Source organism: Papio anubis, chromosome 10 (genome assembly GCF_008728515.1).
Source record: "Papio anubis isolate 15944 chromosome 10, Panubis1.0, whole genome shotgun sequence".
NCBI classification, from domain to species: domain Eukaryota; kingdom Metazoa; phylum Chordata; class Mammalia; order Primates; family Cercopithecidae; genus Papio; species Papio anubis.
Window position 1 is genome coordinate 32066127 of NC_044985.1, and position 27966 is coordinate 32094092.

General features: G+C 36.4%; 1 protein-coding gene across 5 annotated transcripts in view; it reads left to right on the forward strand.

Annotated features, from left to right (window-relative positions):
- MBD5 (methyl-CpG binding domain protein 5) overlaps window positions 1-27966 on the forward strand; it is a 493059-nt gene that overhangs the window by 158182 nt on the left and 306911 nt on the right. For all 5 annotated transcript variants that reach the window (XM_003907460.4, XM_009182194.3, XM_017946523.2 and 2 more), the window contains exon 2: window positions 20509-20602. The gene's annotated coding sequence lies outside the window, so the exon portion shown is untranslated. The remainder of the gene's footprint in view (window positions 1-20508; window positions 20603-27966) is intronic.

Consider the following 27966-nt stretch of genomic DNA (forward strand, 5'->3'; position numbering starts at 1 on the left):
TCTCTTAGCTTTGATTTCCAGCTGTTAATTTGGGGATGATCAGAGCATACTATCCATAAAGTTGCTTTGAGAATTAAATAACTTTTTTTTTTTCTCCCCCAAGACGGAGTTTCGCTCTTGTTGCCCAGGCTGGAGTTCAATGGTGTGATCTTGGCTCACTGCAACCTCCGCTTTCCGGGTTCAAGTGATTCTCCTACCTCAGCCTAGCAAGTAGCTGGGATTACGGGCATGTGCCGCCACGCCTGGCTAATTTTGTATTTTTAGTAGAAACGGTGTTTCTCCATGTTAGTCGGGCTTGTCTGGAACTCCCCAGCTCAGGTGATCCGTCTGCCTCAGCCTCCTAAAGTGCTGGGATTACAGGCGTGAGCCACCATACCCGGCCGAGAATTAAATAACTTGTGTACAATATATGCCCGGCCGAGAATTAAATAACTTAAGTGTACAATATTTAGAATAGTGCTTGATGTGTATGAATGTTCAATAAATGTTCAATTTTTTTCATGTAGAAACAATGTATTATGGGTGAAATTAGAATTTATAAAGTTGAGTTGAGATAAAAAGTGGTTGACATATATAACCACTTTTATATAATGATTAGTATGGGGAAAATGCATTCTAATTACCAGACTACTGACTTCAAAAATGAGTGTTTGAAACACAACTCGTTTGTAAAATACTACATTTTTTACTAATTTTTTCATGTAGTGTTTACTATTTTTCTAGTAAGGCAAAGGAAAAGTGAATGGTATGCCTTCTGTGTGCATATCAGCACTTTTATGTCATTGCATGTAATCCACAAACAGTCCTACTAGGTAGCTAGTAAGAACTTCGTTTAAAAGGAGGAAGTTGAAATTTTAGAAGGGTCCAGGGATTTACTCAGATAGTAGCCCTGTTGTAATGTAGCCTCTTTAACTCCAAGCTCAAAGCTTCTGCTACTGTCTTCTGTTATTAACAGGAGAGAGGTTTGATACATGTAACAACTGTTATGCTACAGGCACCAACCATTCTGGCATCACAGTGGATGCCAGAATACTAGAGGATCCCTGCTGTACCAGGTGTTAACTTTAGGGAATATGGAGGTGTGTTGGTGGGGGTAGGGTCCATAGAGAAGGGGACATTTGGAGAGCTTGGAGCAGTGGCCATTTTCCAACCAATATTTAAGTATTATATTATTTATTATTTTAACAACTAGTACAGCCACACTGTTCTTTCTGACCAAACATTAGCCTTATCAAAATTTTGATATAACTAGTGTTATTATTAAGTATAAGAAAAAATTTAAGGACCACATTAATTTTTGTTTTCATGTTATTTCTACGAGATGTTTTTAGGACCAGGCATAATTGAGAATTTCTTCCTTGTAATTCTTGCTAAACCCTAAGTACATAAATATTTGGTCCTGTTTCACTTACATTGATTGATTAATCACTGGTTGTTTCAGTTCATTTCCTGTTGCCATAGCAAAAATACCTGAGACTGGGTAATTGATAAGAAAAGATAAATATTTCTTACAGTTCTGAAGGCTAGGAAGTCTAAGACTGAGCAGCCAACATCTGGGGAGGGCCTTCTTGCCTTTATTATTTTCAGCCATTTTTTAAAAACATTATGAACTTACAGTAATTTAGAGGAAGAAGCTTACATATTAATGTACTCTGTCCAAAATATTTCTTAAACTATTATAAATATCATAAAGGACTTTATTGTTTACTTGTTTTCCAAATGTGAATTTGTCTCATTTATAACTTTCCTCTTGTTACATATTCTTTATCATCAAAGAAGAATAAAACATTGTTACCTAACAATCTACATACTATCTGCTCAAATTTGCTAAAAGATCCAATCTCTTTATTTTGTAATTTGGAAGCAACACAAATCACTGATTATATTTGTTCCTCTTTTATCTTTTTTATGTGGTAGAAAATTTATTTGAATTACAGATGTTAGACAGTGAATATATTTTCTTCATTTATATTGTAATATTACATAGAATGTCATTCATTTCATTCTAATGCTTTTAGCCTAAACCATATGAAATTACCAATATTTGACATTTTTACCAATAAAAAGGACAATTTCACCAATTCAACCCAATTTAGAAGCATATATTGCCAAAAATATTGAGTACTTCAGAGGTAATCTTTTTATTATCTCCATTTATGAAGTGAATGCTTAATTTTTGTTTCAGTTATTAATGGTTAGTTGTTCTCTGTTGCAACTAGCCAATGAATAGATGTTTTTATATATTTTATATTTTATTTTTCCTGAAAATCATACTAAGATTAATTTACATGTATTGATTTGCAGTCTTCTGTGCCAATTTAAGATTCTATGTAACATATTTTTATATAGGGCATATTTTATTATAAATATCTATATCTATATCTGCAACAATATCTACAGCTGTATTCTTAGTGCCATAAAATCACAAGAAAATCATAGCATTATAAAGGCCAGCAACATAGGGAACATTTAATATTTGATTAGTTCTAAGTAGCATTTGAGGCTATGTGTGAGAGGCAGTATTAAGCCTTAAATCACTCATATGGAGCAAAATGGCTGATAATATTTTGGTTTAAACGTTTGAATAGTTATTTTTCTGCATCGTCATTTCAGTTCATTATAAACAGAGAAGATTCAGCAAGTTTCTGGAAATACTTAACATACTTCACATTTTATTTTATGGCTTTTGAATTGTCACCTATGAAATCTAAAATTATGTTCCATTTTTTTTGTGTGTATCTTAAAAAACTTGACAGGACAATTCTCTAAATGTAAAAAAAAAAAAAAATCTGATAAACAAGAATGACTTAGAAGTTCTTTATGGTTGCACTTGCTCATATTCAGATTTTATTTTTTGATTTGTGAATTATCACCAAGTCAATAATGGCCCCATCTTTGTTTACTCCTGTACATAATTTGTATAATCCAGACATCTTTTTTTGCTTATAAGGGTTTTATTTTCATGTCAGTGTGTTATTTTCCCTGTCTAAACTCTTCATTATTTGTCAGATTGGCATAATATTGTGCTGCTCTGGGTAAGATTTGAAATATTATTCTCTTCTGGTAAAAGATATCTGTTTCTAGACATGATAAAAATCAGGCATTACTGCTGGCTTACAGAATTCCTTACATAAAATGGTTTCTTTTACTGTTATGAGTGCCTGCACCAAAAATCTACAGAAACTCAGAGCCTAGTGTTTCTCCCCAGTGCTGGCTGTTTTGATGCTGTAGTCACATTAACTTACCTAGTTTTCCTACATCACTGAGTATGATATGATACTCCTGTTCTTCTGTATATTTGCATTTTCTCTGCCTCTCATTTAATTTTTAAGTATTTTCACATGAGGGTACTTCTCCACCTCCTTGCACAGAGTTCTGACACCTCTCCCTGCTATGTTTTTGTGTGTGTATGTGCCTACTGGAAATTGTTGGAATTATTTGTGCCTATTGGAATTTGTTTTAGTTATGTCAGAAATTTTCATTTTGTTTTGTTTTCTTCTGCATTTCTTTATTTTCTAACTTCTTAATTTATTCCTAAGATGTAGCTACTTATTGCATTTTTTTTTCTTTTGCTGGCTGAAGTGTTTTCGCTTGAGGATTTATTAATGAGGATTCTTTATTTGGGGGTTTTGTTTCTGTTTTTTTGATAATTTTTAAAGTCACATAGGCTGAAGTACGCATCATCTAAAAGATTATGCTTTACATTCTCAATGTCATAAATACTGGACAGAGATTGTTTATATAAAGTCTTATAACAAATTTGATCTTTGCATATAAGCAATTTATTTGCTAATTTTAATCATCTATAGCTGCATTTTGACGCTACTCCTTTAAAACATATCTACAGGAAAATAATTTTTAGTCTTTATGTCCATTAAATGGTATTTATTTAAAAATTTTTTCTATAAATTAATTCAAATATATCTGCCCTCTAATTCGTTCCCCTCAAATTAGTCTTATCAAATACTGATTCATGAGTCTACCATATCTTATTGTTTAAACTTATATGATTTCCTTTTGTTTTTATACAGAGAATATCTTCTAAGTAGATTTTAAGCTCTGATTCAATATTTTCTGCTTTAGCTCCTACAACACCCTAGTGGTTTGTTCTGTTGAACATACCGGAGTCACTGTTAGACCTATTCATTTCTTTGCTACTACCATATAAATAAAGGATTGTGGTCTACATTCTAGATTTTTTTTTAAGCATTGAAGATGATTTATAATAGCTTAATGAAATGTATCTTTATAATAGTGTTTTTCTTGGAATGGTAGTGTGTTACATGTCCAGTGCCCAAAAATGTTATCATTGTACCATTAAAATACTAGAAAATATGTGAACGTCCTTTAGGATCTCCTAATTTTTATTGATAAAGACAACAGCACATCCCTCCGTCCTCTTCCCACTCCAGAGTCAGGGACCCATTTTCTATTTTATCACCAACAAGAATGTCATTTTTTTGTTGAGCCAAATCCCAAATCTTTTGCTGTTTTTTATCTGGTGATTTGTTTGTTTGCTTGCTTTATTTTGTTTGTAATGGTGGCCCACCACCAATTTATTATGTTTGTTTTCGCTTTGGGGTTAGTTAAATATGTTAGGTAATGGACTGCTGACTGGTAAAACTAATGCCTATATTTTACCATATTGCTTAAGCCTATATATATATACACACACACACACACACACACTTTAAGTTTAAATATATACTTTAAGCCTATATATATATACACACACACACTTTAAGTATATATATACACTTTAAGTTCTAGGGTACATGTGCACAACATGCAGGTTTGTTACATATGTATTCGTGTGCCATATTGGTGTGCTGCACCCATTAACTCGTCATTTACATTAGGTATATCTCCTAATGCTATGCCTCTCCTCTCCCCCTCCCCACAATAGTCCCCAGTGTGTGATGTTCCCCTTCCTGTGTCCAAGTGATCTCATTGTTCAATTCCCACCAATGATGAGAACATGCTATGTTTGGTTTTCTGTTCTTGCGATAGTTTGCTGACAATGATGGTTTCCAGCTTCATCCACGTCCCTACAAAGGACACAAACTCATCCCTTTTTATGGCTGCATAGTATCCCATGGTGTACATGTGTGACATTTTATTAATCCAGTCTGTCACTGATGGATATTTGGGTTGAATCCAAGCCTTTGCTATTGTGAATAGTGCCGCAATAAACATACATGTGCATGTGTCTTTATAGCAGCATGATTTATAATCCTTTGGGTATGTCCCCAGTAATGGGATGGCTGGGTCAAATGGTATTTCTAATTCTAGATCCTTGAGGAGTCGCCACACTGTCTTCCACAATGGTTGAACTAGTTTAAGTCCCATCAACAGTGTAAAAGTGTTTCTATTTCTCCACATCCTCTCCAGCACCTGTTGTTTCCTGACTTTTTAATGATTGCCATTCTAACTGTGTGAGATGGTATCTCATTGTGGTTTTGATTTGCATTTCTCTGATGGCCAGTGATGATGAGCATTTTTTCATGTGTCTGTTGGCTGTATGAATGTCTTCTTTTGAGAAGTGTCTGTTCATATCCTTTGCCTGCTTTTTGATGGGGTTGTTTTTTTCTTGTCAATTTGTTTGAGTTTTTTGTAGGTTCTGGATATTAGCCCTTTGTCAGATGAGTAGATTGCAAAACTTTTCTCCCATTCTGTAGGTTGTCTGTTCACTCTGATGGTAGTTTCTTTTGCTGTGCAGAAGCTCTTTAGTTTAATTAGATCCTTTTTTTCAATTTTGGCTTTTGTTGCCATTGCTATTGGTGTTTTAGACATGAAGTCCTTGCCCATGCCTATGTCCTGAATGGTATTGCCTAGGTTTTCTTCTAGGGTTTTTATGGTTTTAGGTCTAACATTTAAGTCTCTAATCCATCTTGAATTAATTTTCATATAAGGAGTAAGGAAAGGATCCAGTTTCAGCTTTCTACTTATGGCTAGCCAATTTTCCCAGCACCATTTATTAAATAGGGAATCCTTTCCCCATTTCTTGTTTTTGTCAGGTTTGTCAAAGATCAGATGACTGTAGATGTGTGGTATTATTTCTGAGGGCTCTGTTCTGTTCCATTGGTCTATATCTCTATTTCGGTACCAGCACCATGCTGTTTTGGTTGCTGTAGCCTTGTAGTATAGTTTGAAGTCAGGTAGCATGATGCCTCCAGCTTTGTTCTTTTGCCTTAGGATTGTCTTGGCAATGCGGGGTCTTTTTTGGTTCCGTATGAAGTTTAAAGCAGTTTTTTCCAATTCTGTGAAGAAAGTCATTGGTAGCTTAATGGGTATGGTATTGAATCTGTAAGTTATCTTGGGCAGTATGGCCCTTTTCACAGTATTGATTTTTCCTATCCATGAGCATGGTATGTTCTTCCATTTGTTTGTGTCCTCTTTTATTTCACTGAACAGTGGTTTGTAGTTCTCCTTGAAGAGGTCCTTCACATCCCTTGTAGTTGGATTCCTAGGTATTTTATTCTGTTTGAAGCTATTGTGAATGGGAGTTCATTCATGATTTGGCTCTCTGTCTGTTATTGGTGCATAAGAATATTTGTGATTTTTGCACATTGATTTTGTATCCTGAGATTTTGCTGCAGTTGCTTATCAGCTTAAGGAGATTTTGGACTGAGATGATGGGTTTTCTAAATAGCAATCATGGCAGTACAAGGAGGGCTGAGGCTACCATTCCTTCTGGAAACCTTCAATCAATAGAAAAGAGGGGAATCTCCCCTAACTTTCTCATTTACAGGAGCCAACATGACCATGACGCAGGAACTGAAGCAAGGTTTGCGGACTCGACATGCTGGTAGAATGCCGGGCTGCGGCGTTCGGGACCAGCGTGTCGACTTGACTTCTCACGCGCTCCAGAAGTGGGCTTCATCCCTGGAGATGCAAGGCTGGTTCAACATATACAAATCAATAAACATAATCCAGCGTATAAACAGAACAAAGACAAAAACCACGTTATCTCAACTAGATGCAAGAAAAAGGCCTTTGAAAAAATTCAGCAGCCCTTCATGCTAAAACTCTCAATAAATTAGGTATTGATAGGATGTATCAAAATAATAAGAGCTGTGCTGACCCATGATGATATACTGAATGGGCAAAACTGGAAGCATTCCCTTTGAAAACTGGCACAGAACAGGGATGCCTCTATATATCCTATTCAACACAGTGTTGGAAGTTCTGGCTAGGGCAATCGGGCAAGAGAAAGAAAAAAAGAGTATTCAATTAGGAAAAGAAGAAGTCAAATTGTCCCTGTTTGCTTTAGACCTTTTTAAAAATCATGATACCCTGTTAAGTACTTATTGGTTTCTTTTGGCTGCATCCAAAAGGGGGCAGTACAACTTTGGTGTTTAATTTGTGAAAGTGTTTTTTTCTTGTTTGCTCCTACAAGTTCTAGTGATGGCTAATTCATCAAATCATAGAATTGGAAGAGACCTTCAAGGCTACCATGATGCAGAAGGAATTTAAATATGCCCTCCGGTTAAATTCCTTCTTCAATAGCCCTGTCTCTTACCCAGTAATTTCATCCATATTTTTAGGATAAACCTGAACAGTGAAATCAGCAGTAGTTGTCACTGTTGCATTTCTTCCCTTCCCTTCTTTTTTCTCCTCTATAGAACTTTCTAGCACTGAAAAATAATTTCTGGCATTCTAGAAATGTAGACAATTCCTGTTGGTGGTCATAATGAGAAAAAGAGGAATATGATATTTGAGAAAAGTAAACGAAGATGATGTCAGTGGTAGTGATTTTTTAAGGAAGTCATGAAAATGATAAAGTGGGAAAGTAAACCTGGGATTTCAAACTGCACTCCATTGGTACCAGTGAGGAGGTATATACTGTTAGAAATGTGTACTAGCTGGGCATGGTGGCACACATCTGGAGTCCAAGCTACTTGGGAGGCCTAGGTGGAAGGATCATTTGAGCCTAAGAGGCCAAGGCTGTGGTGAGCCACGATTGCACTATTACAGTCCAGCCTGGGTGCCAGAGCAAAACCCTGTCTCAAATTAAAAAATAAGAAATGTGTCAGAGAGACCACTGAGTAAGGACTCAGTGCAGCAAGATACAGAACCTGAGAAGATATAAAGAGAAGTTAGTATAAACATACTAGTCATAAATTTCTAAAGGTGCCAATATTTGGATGGAAGCAGACAGTAAGGTTGTGTGTATATATATATATATTCCAAAAGTAAAGGAGCTTCATAAGCATTTCTATAACACTTCCCAGAGGACGTTCTTGAAAGGTACTAGCAAGAATGGAAAAATAAATGGAAATTATCCCTAAAGTTAAAATATGTGAATTGTCATTGATCATATCTTTAGTTTGCTATCCTTTTAAAAATTTTGTTTTAGTGACTGTATGCCTATTGACATAGACTTTCATGTTCACATGATCTTAATCACCTAATTCTGTTTTTCTTCACAATATATTAGTTTTCTCAACCTTGAGTTCTTGATCCAGAGAGATTTTCAAGAAACCTTGTTTTTGAAGTCAGGGAGAAACTATATAGAATTAGAGTAATGAGTGAGCTTCCAGCTTATTCACTGAGTTCCAGCCTTATTAAATCATTAATGTCAACAAGCCCAATATATTGATAAGGTACATGTTCTTGGAACTATATTTGATAAAACATTGTACTTCTTTCTCTCAGAAAAAGCTCTCAAGATGTTTGCATACAAGTTACACAAAAATCACTCACTGGTCTTCCCCAAGTAATGGATATAACAAAGGTGGGCTCTCAGAACCAAACTGCTTATTTATTCCAGCTGAAGAGATCCCCTGTGTGGATCTGATAGACATTCTTAGGAAATGCTTGTGAGGAAAAAAGGAGTGTTTCTTTTTAAATCTCTAATGAAAATATTTCATTTAATGTTAATACTCTGAATAGCCTGGTTATTATGAACTTTCACAGATATATTTCATTTCTTTGTACTTTTTTTCAGTGAGCTCACATTCCACTGAAGCCATATTGTCTGGGCAAGTTGCAAGAGGGGTAAACACAAAGTTTAATTTGGTGAACAGGATTTAGAATTACCTTTGGTTCTTTGTTTCTGAAAGTGACCTGCTCATACCCAATAAGGGATTCTTCTTCTCTTTGCAACAAAAGGATAATAGTTGCATTAAAATCATTTTAAAGTAATTTAAGGCCCACTAAGAGAGTAATCTGGAATAAACCTACTAATAGTCTGAATTAGTACTAAGTAGTGGCTGAAATATGCTTAGGCTAAAATCATTCTCTGTGATAAATACAGTAAAAACAATTGATAAAACAAATCTTCTGTGGATTGCATGATTAGAGCTATGGTTATACTGAAGAAATTTGGAATATTTTAAAAAGCAAATATAAGCTAAAAAGATTTTTAATTCTTTGAATATTTGATTCCTGTTGAAATGAAAGATTCTTTGCAGTTTTACTTTATTTTATAACTTCTTGCTATGATCGGTTTCCATTCAACCATGTATGATATTTGTGAATTAGAATTTTTTTTAAAAGTCACCTATCAGATCAGAATGACTGGGATCTTGAAGGCTATGAGAAAGTTGCATAATACTAATACTATGAAAACAATCACAAAAGTTTATGATTTGATATAATCCAATAGCTCAGAGAAGTAGAAAGCATATTTTCTTTCTATATGAATTGCCATGTTTTAAAACTAGAATGAAATTTTATTGGAATGAAATGAAAGAGAAGACATTACAACTGATTCTACAGAAAGAGAATGGATCGTAAGAGACGACTATGAACAATTCTACACCAACCAATTAGATAATCTACAAGTGGATAAATGCCTAGACATACGCAGCCTATGAAGACTGAATATGAAGAAACAGAAAATCTAAACATACCAATGACAAGTAAGGAGATGGAATTAGTAATCAAAATCTCTCATCAAAGAAAAGCCCAGGACCTGATGGCTTATAGCTAAATTCTATCAAACGTTTAAAGTAGAACTAATACCAGTCCTTCTCAAACTCTTCTAAAAAATCAAAGAGGAGATAATACTTTCAGACTCTTTTTATGAGGCTAGCATTACTCTGATACCAAAGCCAGACAAGGACCTTACAAAAAAAGAAAATTACAGGCCAGTATCCTTATGTGTGTATTATGCAAATATCCTCAACAAAATACTAGCAAACCAAATTCAACAACGCATTAAAAATATCATCCACGGCCGGGCGCAGTGGCTCAAGCCTGTAATCCCAGCACTTTGGGCGGCCGAGACGGGCGGATCACGACGTCAGGAGATCGAGACCATCCTGGCTAACACGGTGAAACCCCGTCTCTACTAAAAAATACAAAAAAACTAGCCGGGCGAGGTGGCGGGCGCCTGTAGTCCCAGCTACTCGGGAGGCTGAGGCAGGAGAATGGCGTGAACCCGGGAGGTGGAGCTTGCAGTGAGCTGAGATCTGGCCACTGCACTCCAGCCTGGGCGACAGAGCAAGACTCCATCTCAAAAAAAAAAAAAATCATCCAGTATGATCCAGTGTTATTTAACCCTGGGATGCAAGAATAGTTCAAAATACACAAATCAATAAATGTGATACATCACCTTAATAGAGTGAAGGACATATCATCTCATATGGATGAAAAAAAAAAAATACTTGACAAAATTCAACATCCTTTCATGATAAAAAAAACTGTCACCAAATTAGGTATAGAAGGAATGTACCTCAACACAATAAAGACTATGTATGACATTCAGTTAACATCATACTGAATGGGAAAAGCTGAAAGCTTTCCCTCTAAGAACCAGAAAAGGACAAACATACCCACTGTTACCTGTCCTTCTCATTATAGTACTGGAAGTCCTGGCCAGCACAATTAGTCAAGAGAAAGAAATATAAAGCATCCAGATGGGTAAAGAAGAAGTGAAACTGTTGCTGTTTGCTGATAACATGATCTTATGTATAAAAAACCCTACAGATTCTACCAAAAAACTATTAGGATAAACAAGTACAGTAAAGTTGCAGGATACAAAAAATCAACATACAGAAATCAGTAGCATTTCTATTCACTAAGTGAACTCCCCAAGAATCAAGAAAATAATCCCATTTACAATAGCTACAAAATATTTAAGAATAAATTTGCCTGGGCACTGTGACTCACACCTATAATCTGAGCACTTTGGGAGGCTGAGGTGGGAGGATCGCTTGACACCAGGAGTTTATGACCAGCCTGGACAGCATAGCAAGACCCCATCTCTATAAAGAATTTTGAAAGTTAGCTAGGTGCAGTGGCATGTTCCTGTAAATCGCAGCTACTCAGGAGGCTGAGGTGTGAGTGATGTCTGTGATGGCCTGTCTGGAACTGCCCTTGCAAAGAATACAGCTGCAGTGGGGGAGGTGCAGCCAAAGCTGGGTGCTCTGAGGAGCCTACAGGAACCAGGAACAGCAGTGCCCCGCCCTCCTGGGTGCACCTGCAGCCACCCAGCAGTGGCTGCAGACCCTGGCATCCCTGCGCTCTCAGGGGCCTGGGAAGCCCACCCTGCCCCTGGAAGCTCCAAAACACCTGCTCCTGCTGCCTGGCCTCTCCTTGCTCCGGGTGCCTGCTCCCATTTCAGAACAAGGTTGAAGGCGAGCCGAGGCACTGTTGTGATCCAGTCAAGTGTGCACATGCTGGGGGTGTGCAGACATGCCAACTCCCCCTGCCACCTCAGCCCCCTCTGAAACTTTGGGAGGGAGGCCTGGGGTTGGGGAAGGCAGAGGGTGGCTGGGGCAGGCCTGTAAGCACCCCTCCACAGGAATAGCCTGGGTGCCCTGGTTGACAGGATTGATGGCAGCAGGAGGCAGACAGGCTCCTGGGTAGAAAGGGGCAGGTCCCTGGTGAAGCCCCACCTTCAGACTAGGGACAGCCTGAAGCATGGGGGCTAGGCTGTCAGTTCCAGATGGAGCCCGCCAGCCAGAGTGAGAACTCATGGTGCTTTTTCCAGACCCGCCATGGCTGCCCATGGACCAGTCACCATATACTTCCTCCCTTCTGAAGCCCATAAAAACTCTGAACTCAGTTAGACTCATACAGACCGTTGGGACTACCAGCTGCGAGAAGGATCTACCCATTTCTGGTTTCCTTGGCTCTTCAAATTACCAGCCTGCAGAAAGCAGCCACCCACCATGGGTCTCCTCTCCACTGAGAGCTGGATACTCATTCGGACGACCTGCCTGCAGAAAAGAGCTACCCACTTCAGATCTCCTGAGAGCCGCCTTGTTGCTCAGTGAAGCTCCTCACTGCCTTGCTCACCCTCCAGTTGTCGGCATACCTCATTCTTGCTGGATGTTGGGACAAGCACTTGGGACCCGCCGAATGGCACGACTGAAAGAGCAGTAACAAACAGGGCTAAAACACGCGCCCCACTCACCACAATGCGGGCGACGAGAAAGAGAGACGAGCTGTGGCCCTTCTGGGAGCCCAGACCAGGGCCAGTGCTGTGACACCCTCTTTGGGGCTCTGTGTATCCTAGCGTCTCCAAGCTTCCAGGCGCCACTGTGTTCCCAGGTGTCTGCGGTGGAAACTGCTTGCGGTATGCCTGGTTCAGCCATAGCGTGCTTGCACGGAGCAGGCACCTGTGCCACTGCCTGGGGCAGCCCACCCTGCTGCAGCCAGCATGCCTGGCTCTACGCAGCAGTCGGCCCCCACACTTGCTCATACACCCGTTGGCACTCCGTGCCAGGCTCACCCTTGGCAAGTGTGGGATCTGGGCCGGTATCATGAGCTGACCTCAATCTGCATGTGCAAGTGGGCAGAATGAGCCCAGTGGGCCTGAGCAAAATTCAGGAAAAGGTGCCACTAGCCACAGAGGTTTCTGGCTGGCAAAGTGACATCCCGAGGATCCCATGATAGGAGGTTTGCTTGTGCCCAGCAGTAAAGAGGCTACAGTGAGCTATGATCCTACTCCTGCACTCCAGCTTAGATGACAAAGCAAGACTCTGTCTCATAAATAAATAAATAAATCTAACTACACAGGTACACTGAAAACTAAAACATTGATGAAAGAAACTGAAGAAGACATAAATAAATGGAAAGATATCCTATGTTTATGCATTGAAGAAACTAATATTCTTAAAATGCTCCTATTACCCAAAATTATCTACAGATTCAATGCAAGCCATATCAAAATTCCAACATCATTTTTCATAGAAATAGATTAAGAAATCCTAAAATTTTGTATGGAGCCACAACAAAAACTTGCATAGCCAAAGCAATCATGAGCAAAAGAATCAAAGCTGGAGGCATCACACTGCCTGAATTCAAATTGTACTACAAACCTATAGTAATTAAAAATACTGTAGTACTGGAAAAAAAATTAAAATTAAAATGAACACATCCCCAATGGACTGGAATAGAGAGCTTAGAAATTAGTCTAAGCATGTATGGTCAATTGATTCATGACAAAGATGTCAACAATAAGCAATGGCAAAGGATAGTCTCTTGAATAAATGATGTTGGGGAAAGCTGGATATTCACATATAGAAGAACGAAATTGGACCCTTATCTCACTCCATATGCAAAAGTCAACTCAAAATGCATTGAAGACTTAAGTGTTAAGACCAGAAACTGTAAAACTACTAGAAGAAAACTTAGAGGGGAAACTGCAAAATTGGTGTGGGTATTGATTTTTTGGACTTAGACCCCAAAACTGCAGGCAACAAAAACAAAAATAGATAAAGGGATTATATCAAATGAAAAAGCTTCTGTATAGCAAAGGAAACAATGTGCAGAGACAGCCTACAGATTGGGAGAAAATATTTTCAAGTCATACATTGGATAAGGGGTTAATGTCCAAAATATATAATAAGCTCAAACACCTGAATAGCAAGAAAATTAAAAATAATAATAATAATTTTAAAAAACATTAAAAATGAGAAAAGGACCTGAATATACATTTCTCAAAAAAAGACATACAAAAGTCCAACTGATATATGAAAAACTTCTCAACATTGCTAATCATTCAGGAAATACAAATTAAATCTGCAATGATATATAATTTCACACCTCTCAGAATGACCATTACCAAAAAAAAAAAAATACAAAAGATAACAAATGTTGACAACGATGTAAAGAAAAGGAAACCTTTGTACACTGTTGGTGGAAATGTACACGTGTGGAAAACTATGTGACGCTTCCTCGAAAAACTAAAAATAGGATTATCTTATGATTCAGCAATCCCATTTGTGGATATTCACCCAAAACATTTTAAATTAGTTTGTTTTAAGAGATGTCTGCACTTCCATGTTCTCTGCAGAACTGTTCACAATAGCCAAGTTACAGAATCAAACTAAGATGATGAATGGATAAAGAAAAAGTAGAGTATGGTAAAATTCAAAATTGCTAAGAGAGTAAATTTCAAATATTCTCACCACAAAGAATATTAAATATTTGAGGGGTGCATGTTTACTGGCTTCATTTAGGTTTTTTGCATCGTAATCATAAATCATAACTTCACTTTGTATTTTATAAATATATATAGCTATTGTGAAAATACAATAAAACATTGAGATTGCAGTCATAGTTTAAGAAGGTATAATTTTTATAAGAGAATTGAAAATGTTTTAAAACCGCGAATTTATATCTCAGTATTGAACCATACTTAATGATCATAATGTGATTAGGCACATAGAATATTACATTTAGAAGCAAGACCAAGGTTTTAAGAAAACTCTTTGTATCATAGAGACCTTATTATTTAGATTGCACAGGAATAATAGAATGTATGTAGAGCTAAGTGGAGCTTAGTAATCGTCTTTTTTGTGAGGAAGAAGAAAAGTTGGAAGTGGAGCACCATGGCATTCTGTTTGCAGATGGAAAACCTGACAAAAGATATCTTCATATTAATTTCTGAGGCTTCCAGAGTTATTGGAGATTTTAGGTTACTGGATGGGGCCTTCAGGAAATATCATAGTTAATTTGTAGACTGCTGGAGTTTGAAATCCAGTTCTTCCAGTTATTAGCTATGGAACCTTGGATAAGTTACGTGATCTATGTTCCTCACTTTCTTTATCTGTAAAATATAGATGATAATAGCACTTCTTTATTTTCTACTTTTTAAGAACATAAGCACTTCTTAAGATTGTGAGAATTAACTATACTACTTATAAATTAGAACTCAGTAAATGTTAGCTATTATTTACTATATTTAAAAGCAAGAAATAAGTTTTAGTAATTTATATGACAAATGTTAGTGATACTTAACAATGCCTATTATCTGGAAACTTGTATTTTTAATAATTAGAGATTAATATGATTGAATTATTTTGTGATATAGACTATTTGTGATTTACAGAGCTATTGGTTCTTATTAAAATATGTTGGAAAAGATAAACTGCAATGATAAACTGTCGATTGATTTGAATTTGTAGAAAATCTGAAATCTTTAGCATTACATGCATGTAAAAAGAATACTTTATTAAGAGTACTTCAAACTAGGTAAGGAAGATAAGAGCTAAAGTATAATTTTCTTTTTGGTTTAGTAGTTTTTAAGGTCTCCATCCTTGTTATGTATAACAAAGACTCAGATAATTACCTCTGTTTATTAGAGTTTTTTTCAGAAAAAAAAATCTTAAATGGTATATGTCTATGAATGTATTTTTATTGCAAAGTATTTGGGGACCTGTTTATAAGAATTTTCTTTCTTTCTTTTATTTTTTTTTTTTTGAGACAGAGTCTTGCTGTGTTGCCCAGGCTAGATTGTAGTGGCATGATCTCGGCTCACTGCATCCTCTGCCTCCTGGATTCAAGAGATCGATTCTCCCATCTCAGCCTCCTGAGTAGCTGGGATTGTAGGCGCACACACCACACTCAGCTAATTTTTGTATTGTTAGTAGAGACAGGGTTTCACCATGTTGACCAGGCTGTTCTCAAACTCCTGACCTCAGGTGATCCACCTGCCTCGGCCTCCCAAAGTGCTGGGATTACAGGCGTGAGCCACTATGCCCAGCAACAATTTTCAAAACTAAAACATTAACAGCCTATTTCATGTTATTTTTAGTAGCTCTGTGTGTGTGTGTGTGTGTGTGTGTGTGTGTGTGTGTGTGTGTGAGAGAGAGAGAGAGAGAGAGACCATTCAAGACTTTCTTCATAAAATTTTTGACTTTGTATTTAAACAGAAAATGAAGCTAGAAGTGCTTCTCCCCAGCCCGCCACCCCCACTAACTTAAGGAAGAAAAAAAAAATTAATTCTGAGCCATGAAGGGAATGTTTCTAGTTATATGTGAGGTTTTCAGTAAAATTTTCATTACGGAATATAACATTTCTCTCTTTTTTTGCCACAGTATTTTATTGATTGTCTACCTACACAGTTTACCTAAGAGGATAGCAAAGCTTACAAAAGATATAATCCATAAACATTATTTTAATATGCCTACATTGATTTATTGCTGAAGTCCTATTTACTATATGTTCAAAGTTCCTAAGCCAGTGGATCTCGGGATTATCTTTAATGATTAGAAATATAATCTTAGAAAACTCAAGAAGTATTGACATAAATGCTAATAATGAGAGTCTAGTAATAGCATTCATATGTGTGCTTTACATCACAATTCTACATGAACTGTAGATCTACGTTATAATCAAGATGCCTATAAAAAATAGAGAATCTGCCTCAGCCTACTTCTGAACCAGAACTGTGGGCAAGCACCTGGGGTTCTATATTTTAAAGTACTACTTTGGTCCTTAAGTGCATTACAGTTAGAGATTCACTCCAGCTACCAATTACATCATGCTTGCATCCTTGCATCTAAGATGTTACATGGTCATTGAGTATGTTTGTGTGTATCATGGAAGCTTTCAAATCATTTTGACATTTAGTATTTGTATTAGAAGTAACTCAGTATTTTTCATAGACATCTGTCAATAGTATTTTTGGAAGTTAATGTCTTATTAATATGTAGAAACTAAGCTAAATAGTTGCAGTGAAATTGTTTCTCAACTGGAGAAAAAGATATCCTTCCTTCATGCTTTTTAAAAATACCTGAGCCCTGGCCCTACCTCATACTAATTAAATGATAACATGTAAAGAATATGCTGAGTGTGAATATATTTTATTTTATTTTATTTTATTATTATTTTTTTTTTGGTGTCCAGAATAACTTGTTGGTTTTATTTTTCATTTTCAACATGAATATCAACTGCCACTGTGTAATTGAATCACAAACATATTTGAATTCAGGAATTTTATACTGAAATATTTCTCTGTGAGCAAATCCCATCTCACCAAACAGAAAGCTTTTGTTACTGTTTGTGTGTTCTAAAAGCGAGAAAGCCTTATGTTATATAATTCTCTGTTGGGTATTTTATGTATCTGTATACTTTTTTGTTCCACTCCCCTCTCATTTTTGTATTCCTCAAAATATCTAGGACAGCATTTTTGCATGCTTGTATACGTTTAAGAATATAGCATAGTGGTTAAAAACTTGGCTTCTGCAACCAGACTGCTTAGGTTCAAATCTTGGCTCCATAATCTTTAGTGCTATGACCTTTGCGATTCACTCAAACCTCCTGTGCCTTGGATTTCTCATCTGCAAACTGGAAGGTGGATTAACTGTTGTGGATTAAATGAGTCAGCACATGTAGAGCACTTCAAGTAGTAGCTGTTACATATCAGACTCTCAGTAAACATTAGCTAGTATTATTTTTAACAAGTACTGCCAGGCGCGGTGGCTCACGCCTGTAATCCCAGCACTTTGGGAGGCCGAGGCGGGTGGATCACAAGGTCAGGAGATCGAGACCATGGTGAAACCCCGTCTCTACTAAAAATAGAAAAAATTAGCCGGGCGCAGCGGCAGGCGCCTGTAGTCCCAGCTACTCGGGAGGCTGAGGCAGGAGAATGGCGTGAACCCGGGAGGCGGAGCTTGCAGTGAGCCGAGATTGCGCCACTGCACTCCAGCCTAGGCAACAGAGCAAGACTCCATCTCAAAAAAAAAAAAAAAAAAGTACTTATTAAGCACCTGTTACACTGAAACTGTGCTATGGATGCTGGGGATGCCACCATGAACAAGATAGTCATCTTTACTTTTATCATAGAATTTAAAGTTTCGTGAAATATTCAGGCAAACACACGGGTCATTGTAATACAGCATGATAACTGCTATCATAGGGTAGTGTGCGGTGCCACAATTGCCTAATGGAGGACACCTTACCAGAATAAGGGTATCAGGAAAGTTTTTCTGGTCTAAGCAGTGTCTAAGCTGAGATCTGAAGGATGGTGATACAGCTTGTACCCTCCAAATCTCATGTTGAACTTTGATCCCCAGTGTTGAAAGGGGGGTCCAGTGGGAGGTGTTTGGGTTATGGAGGTGGATCCCTCATGAATGGCTTTGTCATTCTTGTGGGACTGAGTGAGTTCACACTCTTATTCCCGTGAGATCTTGGTGTTAAAAAGAGTCTGCCACCTTCCTCCCACCATTTCTTTATTTTTTTTTTTAAATTCCTTCCTTCTTTTTTTTTTTAAAGGATTTTTATTATTTTTTATTTTTTTAATTATACTTTAAGTTCTAGAGTACAGGTGCACAGCATGCAGGTTTGTTACATATGTATACATGTGCCATGTTGGTGTACTGCACCCATTAACTCGTCATTTACATTAGATATATCTCCTAATGCTATCCCTCCCGCTGCCCCCACCCCACAAAAGGCCCCGGTGTGTGATGTTCCCCACCCTGTGTCCAAGTGTTCTCATTGTTCAGTTCCCACTTATGAGTGAGAACATGCAGTGTTTGGTTTTTTGTCCTTGCGATACTTTGCTGAGAATGATGGTTTCCAGCTTCATCCATGTCCCTACAAAGGACATGACCTCATCCTTTTTATGGCTGCATAGTATTCCATTATATATACCACATTTTCTTAAATCCAGTCTATGATTGATAGACATTTGGGTTGGTTCCAAGTCTTTGCTGTTGTGAATAGTGCTGCAATAAACGTACGTGTGCATGTGTCTTTATAGCAGCATGATTTGTTTTTTTTGTTTTTGTTTTTGTTTTTTTGAGACGGAGTCTCTCTCTGTCGCCCAGGCTGGAGTGCAGTGGCGCAATCTCGGCTCACTGCAAGCTCCACCTCCTGGGTTCACAGACATTCTCCTGCCTCAGCCTCCTGAGTAGCTGGGACTACAGGCGCCCGCCACCACGCCCGGCTAATTTTTGTATTTTTAGTAGAGACGGGGTTTCACCGTGTTAGCCAGGATGGTCTCAATCTCCTGACCTCGTGATCCGCCCGCCTCTGCCTCCCAAAGTGCTGGGATTACAGGCGTGAGCCACCACGCCCGGCAAGCAGCATGATTTATAATCCTTTGGGTATATACCCAGTAATGGGATGGCTGGGTCAAATGGTATTTCTAGTTCTAGATCCTTGAGGAATCGCCATACTGTCTTCCACAATGGTTGAACTAGTTTACAGTCCCACCAACAGTGTAAAAGCATTTCTATTTCACCACATCCTCTCCAGCACCTGTTGTTTCCTGACTTTTTAATGATTGCCATTCTAACTGGTGTGAGATGGTATCTCATTGTGGTTTTGATTTGCATTTCTCTGGTGGCCAGTGATGATGAGCATTTTTTCATGTGTCTGCTGATATTTTAAAAGCGTTTCAAGTGTTTGAATTTACAGCTGCAACTGAAAAACCGACATCTGCTCTAATGACCAAAAGGAGCAATGATATTGCTAATCCAAAAATAATTTATGTTTGACTTGAGAATCTCCAGTACTCAAAACCACTTACTTGGGAGGATAAGATAGGAGGATCTGTTGAGCTCAGGAGCCTAAGACCAGCCTGAGCAACATAGGGAGACCTTGTCTCAAAACAAAACAAAAACAAAAACTACATACTAAAAGTATGGCACTGTAGCATCCAAATCCTGTTTCCCTAACTGCATTGTCAAGGAATTCACAATCAAGTTCTTTAGGCAAAAAACACTCTCTGGATAATCGCGTTTGTCTGTTAGAGGGAATTTTATTTAAAGGGCTTTTTTTTAATGCTAAGTTTAGCAGGTTGGTGTAAAGTACGATTGGGGAGGTTTAAGTAATAAGAGAAATAGAATTTTGAATTTTTCATGAGGACAGAATACTGAACTAATTGATTTCTATGATTTTGGCTTTTATAAGCAACTCAAGTGCAATTAAGAATATTTTTGTAATAATTTTGTGCAGGGAAACTGTTTTCTAGAATGGGGCTCTGTTCATGTAGGACATCAGAATTTATGTATTTTAAATTATATAAAAATTTTGCATAGAAACTAGGTAGCCAGATCAAATTAGTATTATAGAAAGTACTCAACCCTGTGACATGGATCATAACATGTGTTCCACAAAATATTCTGATTCTTCTAAAGGGTAAATCCTAATATTATTGCTGCTTGTATACATAAAATATGTCCTATAATACCCACATCCCTTTGCCCAGGCTTATTATAGAAAGTCATGGAGAATAATTTCAGTTTTTTTATATTTAAAATAAGTGAAGCAATATCTATAATCTCAAACTCATTATATTTTCTTATGCTTCTCTTTTAGATGTACATTGAAGATGTCAGTTTCTACATGTGGGAAGTAGACATTGAAGGCTTTATGGTTTACAGACAAGATCTTTAGGAGTTAAGCACTAAAGGTAAATAGTAACTATAGCCCCATGTATAATTTCATGTAAATGGTTAGGGTTGTCACATTATAATTTGACTTGTTAAACTTGTTTACTTTTTATCACTGCCCCTAAGTTACCTCACAACTGCATTCATTCATAGTCATACACAAATTTTTATTCTGTAATATCATCTTGACAGAAAGTATCAGATTTCATTTGTAATAAGCTGTTGATTAAAACATGATAAATTGTAATGCACAAGTGCAAACCAGCCAAGAATAAAGAATTAAAAAAGTCACTTCTGGCCAGGTATGGTGGCTCACGCCTGTGATCCCAGCACTTTGGGAGGCCGAGGCAGTTGGATCATGAGGTCAGGAGATCAAGACCATCCTGGCTAACACGGTGAAACCCCGTCTCTACTAAAAATACAAAAAATTAGCCGGGCATGGCAGCGTGCACCTGTAGTCCTAGCTACGTGGGAAGCTGAGGCAAGAGAATGGCATGAAACTGGGAAGCGGAGCTTGTGGTGAACTGAGATCGCGCCACTGCACTGTAGCCTGGGCGACAGAGCAAGACTGCATCTCAAAAAATAAAAACTAAAAAAGTAACTGCTATCAGACCTGTGAATGCAACTCAGTGAATTTAATGTGAAAAAATAATTAAACAGAAAAACTATCATCCATTGCACTGTTTTCTTTTCATGTATTTATTAGTCAGCCCCTTTAACAAGTTAAGAGCTTGTTCTTTATCCACTCCAAAACACTCCGTCATAGTTTCATATACTCATAGCATTTTAACCCCTGAATACCAAACCCCTTTTCATTTTGTCATGGCTCCTCAAAAATTTCTCTTTACCTGGCATATTCTTTCACGTAGCACATTCTGTTCATGCCTCCCATGACTGCTTACATACTTACATGACTAAGTAAATTTCTGACCACATTTTGTTAAAATCTCAAGTGAGATACAAGTAGAATAAACCTCCAAAAACAGTATTTTCATGTTGCTTGCCAAATGGGGACAATGGAAGCCTGGAGAGTATGTGACCTGTAAACAGGATGCTCCTATTCAGTTCTAGGATCCTTGCTAAATGGAAATGAGATGCTGTAAAAATCAATTCTCAGTAGTTTTTTTAAGAAACAGAAATAGATTTGAAAAATCCTTATTTTTAAATATCAGCATAAAATATTTTCTTTGAAAAAAAGTCTACTTTTGCTACTACATAAGCCAAGTAAAACAGTTTACAGCCCCTAGTGCAGGAGTGTTTTTTCTTTTTCCTATTTTTCTTTATTATTTTAGAGTGCAAGTATTTAGAGTCTATTTTTTCTCCTTACTTTGTGGTTAACTGTTTAATGATTTTTGCCAGTTTTCTATGATGAATATTATTGTCAGAAATGACTTCTCTTGAAAACATAAGTGATATTACTTATTTCTAATTCATTTACGTAGTTATATATGGTGACTTAGTTACTTGAAAGAGCTATTCAATTGTTTTCTGAATTATGATGATTAGATAACTATTTTTATGGTTCCTTTTTCTCCACAGTCTAAATCAGATGCTTCTAGTAAAAAAAAATTATATATATATAATTTTATATATAATACATAAATTTTATTATATATAAATACATCATTATATAGATATATAAATTTATTATATATAATAAATTATGTTATAATTGTATATAATATAAATAAAAGATATATATATCTTTATTTTAAGAGATGTAGTCTCTTTAAGTTGCTCAGACTAGATTTGAGCTCCCGGGCTCAAGCAATCCTCCCACCTCAGCCTCTGAAGCAGCTAGGACTACAGGTGTGCATTAACCATCCCAGGAACTTTCTGTTTTTTGATGTTGTTGTGTGTTTGTTTGTTTGTTTTGAGACAGGGTCTTATTCTGTTGCCCAGACCTCCTGGGCTCAAGCCATCTTCCTACCTCAGCCTCCCAAAGTGATGGGATTACATGCATGTGCCACCTTGCCTGGCATCTTTTTTTTTTTTTTAAAGACTTTTTACACAAAGAGAAAGCAGAGTTAATCACAGTCCTAGGTTCATGGGGCACAGTCATTACTGGTTCATGCAAAGCACTTCTTGTTTTATTTATTTATACATTTTCCAGTCTCATTCTCCTGCCCTTGACCCATAGGAAATCATTCTAATATTATGATATTCTAAAATAATATCTATTGTACTGTTCTATTTTGTTTATATTTTCATAATGAGTATTGTTTTGTATGCATAAATTTTAAAATTTTTTATGAGAAATTTCAATAAATAAAAAGGAAAGGGAGAATATTATGAACCGCCATGTGTCTATATGTCAGCTTCAACAGTTATCATCTTATGGTACAATTTGTTTTACCTCTGACCTCTCCTTACCCTGACCTATATACATGAAATTTAAATAAGCATAAGTGATATCATGCTGTGTATCTTATTGTGATTCTTACTATTTTATTTCATGTAACCTTAAGTTTTAAACTTTATTTATGTTGCCATGTTTTTACTGCTTCTTACTGCTACAAGGTAATCCATAGTATACGGCGGCCATATTTTCACTACCCATTTTCCTCAGTGTTTGCCATCCAAATTGCTTTCAATTTCCTTTTACCACAAACATCATAATGAACATCCTCATGTTCATCATGTCCTATCATGGAACTTTGCAAGGATTTCTTTAGAATATATACACAGGAGCAGAATTGCTGGGTGACAGAATATATGTTTATGATTAATTTAACCAATCTCTATCAGATGCTCCCCCACATAAATACTTTGGTCTTACAGCCTCCAGCAATAACCTTCTCATCATCCATGCCAACCCTTAATATTATCCAGCTTATTCATGTTTTCAGCCTAATGTGTGTAATTTTATAGATCATTGTTTTAATTTGGGTTTTTTAAAATCACTATTGAGTTTGAGTATCTCATCATATACTTGTTGGCCTTTTGATTTCCCTCTTCTGAACTTGCTTCTACATATTCTCTATACATTTTTTCATTTGGGTCCAGTTGTTTTATAGGAATTTGTTGTATATGCTCGATATTAATTTCTATCAGTTTAGATATTATAAAATATCTGCTTCCATTCTTTCAACTTTTAAATGTTATGCATGATGTTCTTTAAATAGACATTCAGATTTTAAATATTCCATTAAAAATATTTTCTTGATGTTTATTGCTGGAGTACATGAGTGCTACTGATTTTTTTAAAAGTTTGTCTTTGTTCTAACTATATTGCTAAACCCTCTTATTCTTAACAGATTGTTCTTTTTTTTTGGAAATAGATGATTATAATCATTTGAAATTAATGATGATATTATTTCCATTCTTCCTCTCTTTATATTTAAACTTCTTTCTTCTTTCCTATATCTTTGGAAGTTCCTCTGGAACTATGTTAAAGAGTAGTAGTGACATTGGCCATCTCATGTCTGATCATAAAGGAGGTGAACCTAAAGTTTCTCAATACTTACAAAATGTTTTTAATATATAACATTTACCAAATTAAGAAAGGTTCTTCTATTTTTAGTTTGCTAAGCAGTCTTATAAAAAGCTATTACACCTTATCAGTGCTTTTTATGATGTGTATGTTAAAATAATCATTTGGTATTCATCCTGTGGTATATTAATGTTATGTATTATGTGTATAGAATTTCTAATATTAAACCATCCATGCATTCATAGTTTGCATCATGAAGTATTACCTGATCGTGATGTATTATTCTTTAATACACTGTTGTGTTTGGTTAGCAAATATCTTATTGAAGATTTTGGAATCTATATTATTAAGTGAAATGCAGTGTAATTTTCTTATTTTCCTTGTTTGGTTTTATAATTAAGATTACACTAGCCTTCTAAAATGAGATGTGCATGTTTGCTCCTTTTAAGAAAGGAATTTACTGTTTCTTTAATATGTACTAAACTCATATATAAAACTATCTGGTTCTGGGGATTTTTGTGAGGACATATCTTTGACAATTATATACATCTTTAATGCTTTTTGGTCAATTCAGGTTTCCTTCTCAGCTTCTTCCACTCGCCTTCCAGTGGCTTTTGATGGTAGCTGGTATTCTTCTCACCCTCAGGTAGACCCCAGACTGAGTTTCCTTTGAGTCAGGAAATACTGAGCTAATCTCAGTGCCCACATTCAACTGAGCCATGTAATGGTCACCCCACTTTTGTACTGACTGGGAATTGATTGTCCTAACCCTGATCACTGGTCTCTGATCTGCCTGATCTTCAGTTAAACTCCCTCTGCCACATACCTAAATTAATCCTGCACTACAACAGTATCCTGCTTTTGCATAACTAGAAATTTCGGTTAATAATGCCCTGAATTGAGTTCCTTATAGCTCTTAAAACTTCTGGTTACATGTGTCAAGATGAATATTTTGATAAAAGAATAAGTAAAGCATCATGTTCAGGAAGGTAAGTGTTGCAGAAGAAATGAGCAACTATATGGTCTGATGTCCTCTACATTTGATATATAGTGTGTATCTAATTGTAGTTAACTCCAGGAGATTTTCCCCTTATCTTAGAGTTTGAACCATATAGTGACCATGTATTATCAGAAGAAAAATGAAGGGTATTTCCCCTTACAAAAGGAAAAAGGAGTAAAGATCATACGCAGGAAGTTCATGTACACACTAACAAAAATAAATGAAATAGTCAGTAAACATATTATAATTGTTTATACATTACCGTGTGTTTCACCATTTTCGATGTTTAAGTTTTTCCCACACTTTGAATGTTTTCTGAATTTATTTTGAATCTTTTCTTACTAAAAAAAAAAAAATTGGATGTGTATATATATATATATATCTCCTACAAAGAATCTTGTACATTCTGACATCCCTTTGTCTCTTCATCTTCTCCTACCCCATCATTTGCTACTATCTACTTTAAATCCTAAACCATTATGCTCCTATGTTCTCCTTTTCTTAGCTGTTGTCTATTTTAAAAAAACAACAAATTTTGCCAGGATATTTTGTCAGCATTACTTCACACATCTTTTAATTATCTTTCATATTTGTTTCTATTTAAGCATTTTATCAGAAACTGTCTTCTGAGGCCTTGTATGCTTGGAAATATATGTCATCATAGCTTCGTATTTGAATGACTGCATTGCCATATGTAAAAATCTAGGTTTTAAGATTTTTCCTTCAATACTTTGAAAATCCATGATCTTCCCTAGTCACCATTGTAAAAAAAAAAAAAAAGTTAAAATTAATTTAAAAAATAAAATCCATGATTTTTTTTTGTCCTGTTCAAGTCCATTATTCCTTCAAATACATCCTTGTTTTTATTTTTTTTTTATTTTTTTTTATTTTTTTTAAGACAGAGTCTGACGTTGTCACCTGGGCTGGAGTGCAGTGGCACAATCTCGACTCAACCTCCTCCTCGTGGACTCAAGTGATTCTCCCACCTCAGCCTCCTGAATAGCTGGGACTGCAGACACACGCCACTATGCCCAGCTAATTTTTGTATTTTTTGGTAGAGATGGGGTTTTGCCATGTTAGCCAGGCTGGTCTTGAACTTCTGGCCTCAAGTGGTCCTCCTGCCTTGGCTTCCCATAGTGCTGGGATTATAGGTGTGAGCCACCACACCCAGCCTGTTTTTCTTTCTGAGTCTCCTGTTATTCAGATGTTAGCACTGTCAATCCCTTAGCCTTTCTTTTATATTTTCTATATCATTGTTCTTAGGTTTGAAGATTGCCTCAAACTGATCTCCAGATTCATTAATTTACTCCTCATTTAAATTCTATTATTTATCCAGTCTATATACTTCAAGTATTATATTTTTGTACCTAATATTTCTGCTTGCTTCTTTGTTCTCTTGTTCTTATTATATGCTGCTAATATCTTCCCTTATCTCTTTTAGTATGTTTACTAGGATCATTTTAAGTTCTTGGGCTATCATATCTAATATTTCTGCTTCTCTTAGAATCTATATGCCAATATTTTATTTTTCTTTGAAAACAGTTGTGCTTCTTCAATGTCTTGATATGTTGACCTGTAAGATAATTTTTCTTTGGGGATATTGGCTACTATGACATCACATGTGGGAAGAGACTAGCACTCAGTCTGTGTCATTTTCAGTGAGCTCAGAGGATGGAAGGTAGGTAGAAAAGCCCCAGGCTACTTGAGAAATCACAATTAATTTATCAAGTCTACAAAATGACACCTCAGATATCTGCTTCACTATCTCTCCCCTCCTTCCTGATCCCACCAGGGAGAACAGCAGCCAAAGCTATTGGTTGTAATTTACCAGCTTTATGGTTTAGTGGGAAAGGGCAGAGAAATTACTGCCTACGGTTAGTTAGTCTCCACTTGTTTTCCTCAGCTTTTTATAAGTACAGTTTACTTCTGAGGGCATTTGGTCTGTAGTCTGAGTCCCTGTAGATATGGGAACAGTAAGTTTTTTACTCAAGTCATGGAAAAATCAAAAGCAGAACTCCAATAGTTCATTTCCTGTTTTATCCTCCCACATCTTTGAAGGACTGCCTCCTGCCCCAGATCCAAGGCCCAAGCCACCAGCTAGCACACTTACCAGTTCCAAATTATCCTTTTTCACCCCTTTTATTCCCTGGGAGTTTTCGGGGTTTTTTATTTCTTGTTTTTTTTTCTTTATATTTCCTATAGGAGTTGGTCTTTGGAGAGGGAACTAGACATTGTACTATTCCAACATCTTGGTATTATTTTTCTGAAAGAAACTCAAACAAAAGCTATATATATGTGTGCACCCTTTGACCCAGAGACTACATTTCTAGAAATTTCTCCAAAATATATTATCAAGAACTATTTAATCATGATATTCAAAAACAATTTAAATATCCAAAAGTGTGGGGTGAAATAGATATACATTCATGGAATAAACTATTCTGAGTAATATACTACTCATTTCTGTTTTATAAAAAATTGATGTTCAGGTGTGGTGGCTCATGCCTATAATCCCAACACTTTGGGAGACTAAGGTGAGAAGATCACTTGAGCTAAGGAGCTCAAGACCAGCCTGCGCAACATAAGTAGAGAGGCCTCCTCTCTACTAAAAAATATAAAAAGTAAAAATTAAATATATATATATATATATATATATATATATATGTATATATATATAAGAAAGTAAAATATCAGCCAGGCATGGTAGTACATGCCTATAGTTCCAGCTATTCAAGAGGATTGCTTGAGCCTAGGAGACCTTGATCTGTTTCTAATGACTGTCTTTTCTCTTGTTTTAGGTCACATTTTGCTACCTTTTAAAATGTCTTGTAATTCTTGAATTGATGGGTTTGCATAGGGTAGTTTTTAAGTGTGGATATTTAGCATGATTTGCATATGTCTATTAAAGTACTTCTCAAACTGTAATTATTTCTTTACCTCTATAACACATA